An 8,396-nucleotide genomic window follows, 5' to 3' on the forward strand; every position below is an offset into this window, starting at 1 on the left:
TCATCTTTGTTTATGTTTTTTTGATCAGGATGATTACCTGAAGGATAATTTACATGTAATAAAATGTACCTATTTTCAGTGCTTACCTGATGAATTTTGGTAATTGTTAGCAGTCATGTAGCTATTACCACTCTAAAGATTAAAAAATAAGTCCCTTTTCCCCAAAAATCATCTTCATGTCCCTTTGTCATCAATATCCAAAATGTAGAAGGAATTCATACAACTCAATAGTAAAGAACAAACAACAAAAACAAATAGGTCAATTTAAAAATGGGCAAAAGACCTAAATAGAAATTTTTCTAAACTGCCCAATAGGTAAATAAAAAGATGTTCAACACCACTAATCATCAGGGAAGTGCAGCCATAGTTTAAAAATAATGTAATGTATCATAGAAATTTCTTGAGAGTAATATATCTTATTATTCTCACCACACAACAAAAAGAAAAAGGTAACTATGTGAGGTAATGGATATATTAATTAACTTGATTGTGGTATTTTTTTCACAATGTATACATATATGAAACATCATGTTCTACACCTTATATTTAAGGTGCATCCTTAGATATAGGGCATCCTTGTCTTGTTCCAGTTCTTAAAGAAAAAGCTTTTCCTCATTCAGTATAATGTTAGCTGTGGGTTTGCCATGTGTGGGACTTTATTGTGGTCAGGTACACTCCTCTGTACTAATTTGCTGAGAGTTTTTATTATGCAGAGATATTGAATTTTATCAAAGAGTTTTTATATGTCCATTGAGATAATCAAATGGTTTTTGGCTTTCACTCTGTTGATGTGATGTATCACACTTATTGATTTGCATATTTTGAACCGTCCTTTTATTTCCGAATAAATACCACTTGACAATAATATATAACCTTTTTGATATGCCGTTGGAATTTGTTTGCTAGTGAGAATTGAGAATTGTTTAAAATCTATGTCCATTAGGGATGTAATTTTCTTTTTTTGTTGCGTCCTTGTCTAGTTTTGGTACAAGGGTAATGCCGGCCTTGTAGAATTAATTTGGAGATTTTTCTTGCCCTTCAATTTTTTGGAATAATTTGAAAAGAATTGGTGTCAGTTTTTAAAAGGCTAGTAACATCCAACAATGAAGCCATCTAGTCCTTGGGTTTCCTTTATTGGGAGATATTTTATTAAAGATTAAATCTCGTTAATCATTATTGGTTTCTTCAGGTTTTGTATTTCTTTCTGTTTCAATCACGTTAGGTTGTATGTGTCCAGGAATTTCTCCATTTCCTCTAGATTTTCCAATGTTTTGGGACACAGTTGCTCATAATAATCTCCAGTGACCCTTTGTGTTTCTGAGATATCAGTTAATGTCTCATTTTTGTTTGAGGTTTTATTTATTTGGGTCTTTCTCTCTTTTTTTAGTTTTGTTAATGATTATTGACTTAATTTACATTTTGTAAAACCAAGTTTTCATTTTATTGATATTATACTTCTTTAGTCTCAATTTCTTTATGTTAGCTCTGATTTTCATTATATTGTTTACTTTATTAATTTTGATTTTTTTTCTTCCTTTTGTATTTTCGTGATGTTCACCATTAGGTTGTTCATTTGAAATCTTTCTTATGTGACGTAGGAATTTATTGCTATAAAATTGTGTCCTAGTATTGATTTTGTTCTCTCCCATGTGATTTGGTACATTGCATTTGTATTTTCATTTGTTTCAATAAAATGTTTAATTTTCTAAAACTGCCTCATTTTTCAGGAGGATGTTTAATTTTCATGTATTTTTACAGTGTCCAAATTTCACCTTGTTCTTAATTTCTAGTGTCATTTTAGTGTGGCCAGAAAAGATACTTGATGTGATTTTGACTTTTAAAAATTTGTTGAGTTTTTTTTTGTTTAACATATGGTCTATAATAGAGAATGTTCCCTGTGCTGATGAAAAGAATGTGTATTCTTCATTTGTTAAATGAAATGTTCTGTAAATGTCCTTTGGATTCATTTCATCTAGAATGCAGTTGAAATTCAATGTTTCTTTGTTGACTTATATCTGGATAATCTGTCCAATGCTAAGAGTGAACTGTTGAAGTTCTCAATTATTATTGTAGTGGAATCTATTTCTCTCTTAAATATAGAATATTTGCCTCATATATCTGAGTGCTTGGGTGGTGGATGCATACATATTTACAATTCTTATATCCTCTGGCTGAATTGATCCCTTTAACATTATATAATGTACTTATTTGTCTCTTTTTATAGTTTTTGGATTATAGTCTATTTTATCTAAGTATAGCCTCTCATGCACATTTCTGGTTTCCATTTGTGGGGACTATCTTTTCAATCCCTCTACTTTCAGTCTACCTTTATTTAATGTAAAGTGCTAGGAACAGACATGTACCACCATGCCTGGCCCTATGTGTGTTTTTTATAGGTGAATTTATTTTCTTGTAGGAAGCATATAATTGTGTGTTGTTGTCTTATACATTCAGCCAGTCTACATTTTTAATTGGAAATGTAATCAATTTACAAAGTTATTATTAATAGGTGAGGAATTACTCCTATTATTTTCTAATCATTTTCTGGTTGCTTTGTATTTCCTTTGTTCCCTTCTTCCTCTATTATTTTTATTTGTGGTTTAGTAGTTTTCCATGGTGATAAGCTTTGACTCCTTTCTCTTTCTCATTGTATAGCTGCTCTATCAGTGAGTTTTACACTTTTGTGTGTTTTCATAGTGCTAATTATCATCTTTTTCACTTCCACATGTGCAACTTCCTTAAGCAATTCTTGCTAAGTCAGTCTACTAGTAATGAATTCCCCCAGTGTTTGCTTGTCTGGGAAAGACTTTATTTGTCCTTCAGTTGTGAAGGATAGCTTTGCTGGCTATAGTATTCTTGGCTAGCAGTTGTTTTGTTTGTTTGTTTGTTTTCTTTCAGCACTTTGAATATATCATCCCAAGCTCTCCTGGCTTGTAAGGTTTCTGCTGAGAAATATGCTGTTAGTCTAATGGAGTTTCTTTTATTTGTGACTTGATGCTTTTTTCTTGCTGCTTTTATTTATTTTTTATTTTTCTTTTTTTTTTTTTGTATTTTATTTTTTGTATTTTTTAGTAGAGACAGGGTTTCACCATGTTAGCCAGGATGGTCTCGATCTCCTGACCTCGTGATCCACCCGTCTCAGCCTCCCAAAGTGCTGGGATTACAGTCTTGAGCCACTGCACCCAGCTTCTTGCTGCTTTTAGAATTCACTCTTTGTCTTTGAATTTTGACAATTTGATTATAATGTGCCTGAAGAGGACCTTTTTTGGTTAAATTAATTTGGTAACTTTTGAACTTCCCGAATCTAGATGTCCATACCTTTCCAAGACTACAAAAGTTTTCAGCTGTTATTTTATTCAATAGGTTTTCTATGACTTTCTCATCTCTTCTCTATCTTAAAATCCTATGATACAAATATTTGTTCACTTAATGTGTCCTATAAGTTCTGTAGGGTTGTCTTTTTTCTTGTGTATGTATGTTCGCATGTATGCATGGATTTTTGCCTGTTTTATTTCTTCTAGTTCAGAAACTTTATTTTGCTTGATCAAATCTATTGCTGAAGCTCTCGATTGTATTTTTTATTTCATTCCTTGAATTCTTCTGCTCTGAGATTTCTATTTTTTTAATATCTATCTCTGTTGAATTTCTCACTTAGATTATACATTATTTTCCTGATTTCTTAAATTGTCTATCTGTATCTCTTGTGTCTTGCTGAATTTCCTTAAGATAATTATTTTGAATTACTTTTTAGTAGTCAGTGAATTTCCTTTTTTTTTGTGGTCTTTTACTGGAAAATGGTTGTGTTCCTTTGGAGGTGTAATGTTTCCTTGCTTTCTCTTGTTTCTTGTGTCCTTTTGTTGATATTTGCACATCTGTGGGAACACTTGCCTCTTCCAATTTTATGGACTAGCTTTCCTAGGGAAAGATTTTTCCCTGTAAATGTGTCCTCTAGTGTTTGCATAGTGTGCTTTGGTTTTGGTTCTGAGTGGGCACAATAATGAGTCTCTGTGTATTTTTTTTTGGCTATTACTAACATCAATCATATCTGCAAGTGCCTCATTGGCCTAGACTGTGGGTGTTTGTGGAGGCAATTGTTCAGTTTTGCTTGGGGCAGAGGTCTGGTGGACAGGCTAGTCCTCAGCACCAAAGGGAACCAGTGCTGCAGGGAGGTTTTGTTACTTTCATAAAGAATTTCAGTATTTACTTTTAAACACTTAAGTTACAGTGTAGTTATTTATTTGTTGTTTTGCTCCTTCCTTGTGGATAAGACAAACATTGGGCACCTCTAATCACTCATCTTGATGATGTGTCTCCCATTTTATCATTTTTTTCAAAAATGTTTGTCAAATTTTCTTTGATATTACATTCATTCTGCGTATCAATTTGAGAAGATTTTCCATTTTCAAAGCATTAAATCTTCACATGTATCTACATGGTATATACATCAATTTATTAGTGCTTTTTAAAAAATAATTTTAACCTTTGCTTTAGATTCAGGGGTGTATGTGCAGGTTTGTTACATGGGTATATTGTGCAATGCTGACGTGTGGGGTATTAATTATTCCATCAACAAGGTAGTGAGCATAATACCCAACTGGTAGTTTTTCAGCCCTTGCCTGCTTTGCTGTCCCTGCCTCTAGTAGTCCCCAATGTCTATTGCTCCCATCTTTATGTCAATGTGTTCCCAATTTTTAGCTTCCACTTATAAGTGAGAAGATGTGTATTTGGTTTTCTATTTCTCCATTAATTTGCTTAATATAATGGCCTCCAACTACAGTGTTTTTATTTCTCTTTACAAAGTTTTGTTGTTTTCATTATAAGGTTTTGCACATAGATTATAAAATATATTTCCAGGTATTTTAAAATTATGTAATTGAAAATGGTTATGTTCTTACTTTTTATTTTGAAATAATTTTAGATTTAAAGAGAAGTTGCAATAATAGTACAGAGATTAAGTACGTTCTTCACTTGGCTTCTTTAATGCTAATGTCTTGTATTAGTATAGTAAAGTAATGAAACTAATAAATTAAAATTTATATAATGTTATCAACTTCTCTACAGATGTAATTTGAATTTCACCAGTTTTTGCATTAATGCCCTTTTTCTGTTCTAGGATTCAGTCTGGTATTCCAAACTGCATTTACTTATCATGCTCCCTTGTAGTCTTCTTATCTGTGACAACTCCTTAGTTATCTTTTGTCTTTCATGATCTTGACTCTTGAGGTACTAGTCATTTAGTAAACTGTTCTTCAACTGAAGTAATTTTAATTCAAATCTTTCTGTTTCTGTCCATTTTTTGGCATAAAAATGTTATGCTTTTCATAATGATTTATACTAGGTGTATAGGAGGACAAAATATCTTATTTTTTGGTAGCACTGGTCCTTGATAATGTGATTAAGATAGTGAATTCTAATTTTTGTGTTGCAAATTTACTACGTTTTTCCTTTAAAGTTGATGAATATATTATCAAATATACTGTGAGACTATTCAAATATTTGATTTCTTCTTAAACCTTTGTGTATTAATTTAAAAAATCATTAGACTATGTTTCCAGCAACAATGTTATTGTTATGGTCTAATGGTCATTTTTTATTTCCCTAATTTCTTCTATATTGATTGATTGGAATTTTCTGTAAGAAACAGCTGTGCCTTCTCCTCAGTTTAAAATATTCTATCATTTATTTATTTGCATTTATTTATATCATTAAAAACTCATGTGTATTTATTTTATAATTTTAGTAAAATAATATACCACTTCCCTTGTAATATTAGGATCTTACAACATTATACTCCTAATTGCTCCCTCTCATCCTTTGTGCTTTTGCTATATAGTATATTACTTTTACGTGTACAATGAATACACAGAATATTACTGCTATTCTTGCTTTAGGCAATCAGTTATCTTATAAATTTTTTAAAATAGAAAAATATTATGGTATGTAGTCAATTTCTAGTGCCACTCAATTATTTGTTCAGATCTAAGTTTGCATCTGAAGAATTTTGTTTAACGGTTCTATAGTATAGAATTTTTGCCCATAAATTCGGTTTTTCTTCACTAAAAGGGTTTATATGCCGCCTTAATTGGGCTATTTTCACTGGATAGAGAATTCAGGGTTGCCACCTGGCTTTCTTTTCCACTTGCTTTTTTCACTTTAACTATATAATTCCAGTGTCTAGCCTTTTTGCATACCATCCCATGAGAAGTGTGCTGTTATCTTTGTAACAATGTTTGTGATGTGTCTTTTTTCTCTGGATGTCTTTCAAATGTTCTTATTTTCAGCTGTTTAAATATGATATGCTTAAGGTATCTCTCTCTCTCTCTCTCTCTCTTTTTTTTTTTTTTTTTTTTTTGCTTGTTTCTTTTGGTTTTTGGGGAATAGGTGGCGTTTTGTTAAATGGATAAGCTGTTTAGTGGTGATTTCTGAGATTTTGGTGTAACCATCACCCGAGCAGTGTACGCTGTAACCAATGTGTAGCTTTTTAATCCTCACCTCCCTCTCACCCTTCCTCTTGAGTCCCCAAAGTCCATTGTATGATTTCCCTGCCTTTGCATCCCAATACCATAGCTTCCATTTATAAGTGATAATATATGATGTTTAGTTTTTCATTCCTGAGTTACTTCACTTAGAATAATGATCTCCAACTCCAACCAGGTTGCTATGAATGCCATTATTTCCTTTATTTTTATGGCTGAGTAGTATTTTATGGTGTGTGTGTGTATACATATATATTTATATAGTTATATGTATGTATATAACCATAAAGAAACCATATATATACACATAAATAACATATGAGAAACCATATATATATATAAATAACATATATTGGCATGGATGTGGTAAAAGGAAACACTTTTACAAGGCTGATGGGAATGTGAACAAGTACAAATCAATATGGAAAACACTATGAAGATTGCTTAAATAACTAAAATTAGAAGTACCATTTGATCCAGCAATCTCACATTTACTTTATGGTTATATATACATATATAAAACTGTATTTATATAAATATATAAATATGGATATCTATATAAATATAGATATAAATATATAAATATGGATTTTATATATATATATATATAAAACCACATTTTATTTACAGGTAGATATATATGTCTCCTTCCACATTTTCTTTATCTGCTGGTTGATTGATGGGCATTTGGGCTGGTTCCTTGTTTTTGTGACTGCAAATTGTGCTGCTATAAACACGTGTGGGCAAGTGTCTTTTCATATAATGACTTCTTTTCCTCTGGGTATATACCCAGTAGTGGGATTGCTGGATCAAATGGTAGCTCTAATTTGAGTTCTTTACGAAATCTCCATAGTGTTTTCCATAGTGTTTGTACTAGTCGACATTCCCACCAGCAGTGTAAAAGTGTTCAGTTTTCACCACATCCATGCCTACATACGTTATTTTTTTATTTTTTATTTGTGACCATTCTCGAAGTGGTAAGCTGGTATTGCATTGTGGTTTTAATTTGCAACTCCCTGATAATTAATGATGTTGACCATTTTTTCATATGTTTGTCAGCCATTTATATATCTTCTTTTGAGAATTGTGTATTTGTGTCCTTAGCCTTCTTTATGATGAGACTGTTTGTTTTTGTTTTGCTGATTTGAATTCCTTGAGTTGAGTATGTATACATTTCCATATATAGAGATATATACACATGTATTTATATATATACCTTATATATATATTTCATATATATATACACACTTCATATATATATACACACACACACATTTCCTTTGTGTGTGTGTGTGAAGGAAAAGAGAAAGATAACAAGATAAAAACAGTATTTGAAGAATTAATGGCTGGCAGAAAAAAAAGCTAGATAGGAGGCAGGACTAACTTGCAGCTCCCACTCAAATGGACAAAGCAGCATGTGGAAACTCACATTGTGAACTTTTGCTACAAGAACTACTGCGGGAACATGCTGCAAACTCCATGAGACAGCCAAAAAACTGTGAGTGTCCAAAGTGTGAGAGAGGGAAAGTCTGCCTCCAAACACACATCCTCAATGAGGAACCTGAAAATCCAGATCACAGGAGGATTTAACCTTGCCTAGAGCTGAAATGAATTTAGAGAGCTGAGTGAAATATAAAAGTAGAAACAGTTGAAAGGGCCTGGTAGGCACTCCCAGTCCCCAGGAAACCCAGGGAAGTCATTTCTGACATTACTTGCGCAGGGGTCCTTGGGGAGGGCTGCCAGTGGAATTGGGGAAGGACCAAAGGGAGAAGGAAACTTCCAGCTGAACTTTGTAATAATTTCATCAGAGCATGAATTTTTCTGGGCAGAATCAGGGGTTTGGGGGTAGAAAATAGGAAGTGCAGATACATGCACAGCAGCCACAGCAAGCAGGGAGGGACAGGATCTGAAAACCCGGCT

Source organism: Chlorocebus sabaeus, chromosome 21, assembly GCF_047675955.1.
Source record: "Chlorocebus sabaeus isolate Y175 chromosome 21, mChlSab1.0.hap1, whole genome shotgun sequence".
In the NCBI taxonomy this organism is placed as follows: Eukaryota; Metazoa; Chordata; class Mammalia; order Primates; family Cercopithecidae; genus Chlorocebus; species Chlorocebus sabaeus.